A 5,561-nucleotide genomic window follows, 5' to 3' on the forward strand; every position below is an offset into this window, starting at 1 on the left:
TATTTGCCAATAAAAATCTAACGGAAGCATAAACAAGTAAAAATCCTAACATCCATCAGTGAAATAAATCAGCGTATATAAAAATACTCAAATCCTCTCAAACTCATAAAATCATAAATATGCGGAAAACATGTGGTCCTCGGTTCCTGCTCCCCACCAGGCCTGCCTACTCAGAGTTCGGCACAACCAGTTCCCTCGATATCATGCTCACCTGCATCACACACGCCTAGTGAGTTTAAAGACTCAACACACCTGTATCAGAAATAACAAATACATATACATATCACACAGCAGTGAAAAAATCATGTAATCAACATACCTTTCATGAACTTTAAAAGTGTAATGTAAACGTGTTGTATGAATTCGTAACATGTCAAAACAGCTCATCATTAATCATCATTTATCGTTCATCATTCATCATTTTCTTTAGTGAATTCAGTTCACTAGTGGAGACTATCGTACATCATTCATCATTTACGATGGATCAATCATATATAGAACCGCAGTACCCGGCGGCTTTCGGACATCAGTGATAGTGTTACCCATCACTGTGCCTAGGGCCCATCATCATCATTTACATATGCGTCTTAAGCATTTACACATACTTCGATAGCCACAATTAATTATCATCATTCAAAACATTATCAATTTCATCACTTATCAAAATTACGCACATACGTAAATTTTCTTAAAATCAAGCATGCAACGTATATTTCATAAATTCATAAAAATCACGGTCATGATGCATAAACATTTAAAACATGATAAAATGTGCTCAGGGCGCTATCAGGACTAAAACCTCACCCCGGGAGCAAAATGACAATTTTTCTCCTGGAAACCCAAAATGACCGTTTTACCCCTGGAATTCTAAATTTCGACCCGAAGCTTACCGAACTTCTTGAATCATAAATTTTTAAAATTATATCTTAAGCGTAAACTCGAACCCGTTTCAAAACTTAATCGACTCGTTTTAAAACTTGGACCGGATCCCTGGTTTTAACCCGAATCGACTCGAAACTTAAACCAAACTTTTCCCAACTTTTGACCACACCTTATAAACATATAAAAGGCCCTAAAACCATCAAGAGCAGACCAATAAACCATTTGAACCAGCCGTGCAAGTTGCTGGAAAATAAACAACCATCGACCCTCGAAAACCCTAGCTCACCGAACCACCATAAATTCAACCCTAGCTCGAAACCAAATGGACCAGCTCCTAACCAACCTTTCCTAGACCACCCTAGGACCCTACTGGACTCAATGACCCCACGGCCCCAGCCCCATACAGCCTGCACACTGGACACGCACGCTAGGAATCGAAATCGCTCAACAAACTACTGAGTCACTCCTCGGCCTACTCCTAGCCATGTTACGAACCCAAGTAGGTCAGCTTCTGGACCAGGGTCGAGCCGTGCACCTCTGCACCTACAAAACTTCTGATCTAGCCACCAGACGTGCCATGCGACCCTCAAAACACACAGCCCTTGTACCAGCCGTTAATTGCTCAAAACATAGCCCTAGACCTCCATGATCTGCACAAGACTCGGCCCCTACCATGCTACAATATCAGCCCCTTGCACCAAAACAATTAGAACGTGGGATGCATTCAAAACCGTGAGCATGCAACCAAAAAGAATGAAATTTCATGTCAAACCTTCAACAAAACGTGCACCCATGCCAGATTGAGAGATTTCCATGAACTTACACACATTTTTACATAATAATGACGTGAATGATACAAAAAAAGGAATATATGTCACGCCTCGAGACCGGGGTTAGTTGACACCGGAGTTATTCAACAATCACATAATTGCTAAACAACAAGCCTCGTAGTACAGTATAAACCAAAACCAGTTTATATATCATAAATACCATAAAAATGGAATCGTCTTTACAATAGTACATTTGAAACGATAAAAATCTGCGGAAGCGTTTATAACTTGAATTAAAAACTCACGAGAACATATTCTTAATTAAAATTCTTCATGCGTCCACTATCAGTCCAAAAACTGGTGTCTGATTCTTCTTTCTCTATTTCTTCTTCTGATTTATCTGGGGAGGGTAGAGTAAGGGGTGAGTATTTTGGGAAATACTCAGCAAGTGGGGGAAATATCGAGCACAATAAATACAACATGCATAAAATTAGAATCATAAATCATGAGTTCATACGTACTTCATAACACATGCATAAACTTTACTAGCTACTGTGATTTATCTAACTTTCTATGGTTTACTGACGTCAGTCCCTAATTTTTACTCCTCTAAGGGGGCGAGGCCGTATAGCGGTTATAACCCCCACCGCGTAAGGGTACGTCGTAGTTGGGATTCCCACCCATATACAGTCGACTCCTCACAGTGCTTAAAACCGAATGACATAACACAAGAAAATAGTAGAAGAAAGAATGTGTACTCGATCGTATTTTCAAAAAAACGAAGAAACATGCATAACAAAATTTAATCTTTAAAACAAGCCCACTTACCTTAGACTGGAAGAAAACGTGAAGAACTCGGAAACTATAGAAGAATTATGCTTCGAAAACGCAACAGCACCTCTACCGAAAAATCAGTCATATTGTAAAATTCACTGCGCCTTATTGCACCGTTGGATCGGACTCAAAATTTTACAGTACGTTCAAAAGTACGTTAAATAAATTATGAACGGTGGAGATCAGGTTTGGATTCGTTTAAGGCATGTTCATACAGAAAAACCGTAGGTATGCTGAATTCCCGCGTAAAATCTGAGCAGTTTTCTTGCAAAGGCTATAAACGAAAAACTAACCGTTGGATTTTGCTGAAATTTGGATATGTTATCCAAAACATATTCTGAACAGTGGAGATCGGATTCCGAGCACCCGAGCAAGAGAAACGAATTTATGAACGTTGGACATAATTTTGATAACACGTGCAGAATTTTTTTTTGAAGAACAAAATTTCGAAAATTCAGCAGCAGGTGGAGAGCAATTTTCGAAATTTACAGTGTTTAGAATGGTGTAAATGTTGAATGGTATAGGGCGGTATTTATAGGGGTGAGGTAAAAATCCTACCATAATTTGATTGATATTCTTTCCAAAATTTGGAGATGCTCCTTCCATAAATTCGAGATAATCATTCCATAAACATTGATATGCTTCCTTGTTGAGAAAAGCTGTCTTGTATGTAAAATTTCCTTCCAATTTGATTGATATACAGCCTTATTTCGAAATTAATACATGATTTGTACTGAATTTTGATTTCATGTATTTATTGACTTGAAATTTCCAATATCATGTATTATTTAATATTTTCGAATTTATTATAACTCGAAAATAAATTCTTATACATGTCTATATTTCAAAATTGCACTCCCGAAATTTTGGGTTCTTACAATACATGCATGCCTTGATGTGCTAAGCTCGAAAACCTAGGAGATTTGAGCGTCAGGGAGGCACCAGAAGAGCGGGGATGAACTTTTCTTGAAGAAAAATGGATGAGCCGATTTTTCTCTCCTAAATGATGCTGGAAACGAAGGTGGAGGCTGAAGAATGGAGGGGAGGGGCGGCCACTTGCTTGCTTTAGGATTAGGGTTTGAAAAATAGGTTTAGGTTCCAACTAAAATGCACTAATGGGCCCTAGAAATTTTTTAAAAGGGTTTTGAGCCCATCAAGCTTAAAAACAAGACAATCAAACCCAAACACACTCTCGAAAAATATTTTATTTTGGTAAGTTTTTGAAAATATCGCCCAAGCCCTCAAAAAGTCCTCGAAATCGTTAAAATTTGCGTACCGATGAAAAATATGCTCTGACGGGTAAAAATATCCAGCAAAGCCCATTTTGAAAAATACACTTAAAACACCTTATGTTAATTTATAAAAATTAAACATGTAATTAAAATAATTTTCCTGATAATTCCCTGGTCTCCGCTCCTTGATCGAGCGCAAAATGCATCTAGAAACCCTAATGCATGAACTTTTAAAAATGTCATGAAATAAATCACAGCATGCAATAATTATACATAAAACGCATAAAAATAACTAAACACATAATTTAGATAAAACCATAGATTGCATACATTCAGGTTACGTAAATTTAAATTCCTGGACCTTACATTCCCTCATGATATTTGTACCATGTTATAAAATAATGTTGTATTGCAAAAAAAACCCAGATATCTCTTCATGTGTTTCGTGTCAAAATACCTCGTCTTCAGTTAGATTTTGATTTTGTTCTATCAGATTCTTTCTGACTTAAGACTTCTTCTTCTTCATATGTATTTCTTATGAGGCAATATTCTCAAACTGGTATACTTGAACAAGTTCTTGGTAATAAATTGTTTCTTCAATGTCCAGGGATGGATCATTACATTTTATTCCTCTTCTATCATTTTCTAGACAATTGGTCGAAATGTAACCTCTTGCTCCTCGTGTACAACAATTACAATCTTTAAAACTTTCATTAGCGTGAACGTGAGCTCTTATGAAAGTTTTTTTTTGTAGGCGTTCTTCTCGTGCTTTGAGATGTGCTCGATACTTGGGATGACATCCTACTTCTTAATGGTTCACTCTTTTGCCCAGATTTATAAGATCTGGGTTTTTGTTTATAACATACTCTTCTTGGTTTTCAAGAACCACTCACTTCTTCCACTTATGGCATATAGATGAGATCTAAAGCTCTTCTTTTTCTCCCTTTGTAACTTACTTCCAATGATTGTTGGAAGATTATTTTCTTTACAACATAAAAGAGTATGTTTATTAATACCATTTAATCGTTTGTAATTCTTTCCTAATATATTGTCATATTACACAATTCTGCCAATTTTTCTTTGAGAAAAGAGGCTCTCTTTGTGCCAAAGTATCCGGATTGTCAGATACATATTCCCTAATTAACATTTCTCTTCAGGGACTTAGTATTTGGCGAAAAAAATTGCATCTCTATATTTTATTCGACCCCTGAATTCCATCTATACTTAGTGAATAACATAATACATTCATCCACTAAACATATGTCATGTAATTCAAGAATATACAGAACTTGAGTATATTTATTTTTTCTCTGTGTCTTGACTGTTAAAATAATCTATCCCTATGCATTCGGCTTTAAATAAGGTAGCTATTCTTCCGACTATCTCATTGAGAGATTTTCTGACTAGGACTGATTCTTTAATTTCTATCGATGTCATCTCTCATGCAATTTTAACTGATATCATAAGACTTATTGTTTTACAGTTTGGCATCTCGCTAATCTTAAGGGTACAAAAGTAATTACAGAATTCGAATTCTTATCCATATATAGCGACGGTTTAAATCACAACCGTCGCTGATGGCGACAGTGTTTATCAAAACTATAATAGCGACGGTATGTAAATAAAAGTCGTGGCAAAAATTGCAACGGTTTTATAAACCGTCGCTATTAGCGACCGTTGCCATAAACTGTCGCCGATCAAGATCAGCGACGGTTTAGTAAAAACAGTCGCTATGAGCGACAGATTAACTTACAACCGTCACTCATAGCGACGGTAATTTATAAACCGTCGCTATTTGTCTATATATACCGAGATTCGCGACCATTTTCTATTTTCGCCTTTC

The 5,561-nt window shown here is 36.7% G+C and overlaps 1 long non-coding RNA gene across 1 annotated transcript; it reads right to left on the minus strand.

Annotated features, from left to right (window-relative positions):
* Positions 1 to 3,537, minus strand: LOC140831067 (uncharacterized). The gene is made up of 2 exons (XR_012117773.1): positions 3,378 to 3,537; positions 1 to 211 (listed from the first exon to the last, which is right to left on the minus strand). It is a non-coding gene; the product is annotated as an uncharacterized lncRNA (long non-coding RNA).
* Positions 3,538 to 5,561: the final 2,024 nt, after the last annotated feature.

This window comes from Primulina eburnea, chromosome 4 (genome assembly GCF_022965805.1).
Source record: "Primulina eburnea isolate SZY01 chromosome 4, ASM2296580v1, whole genome shotgun sequence".
In the NCBI taxonomy this organism is placed as follows: domain Eukaryota; kingdom Viridiplantae; phylum Streptophyta; class Magnoliopsida; order Lamiales; family Gesneriaceae; genus Primulina; species Primulina eburnea.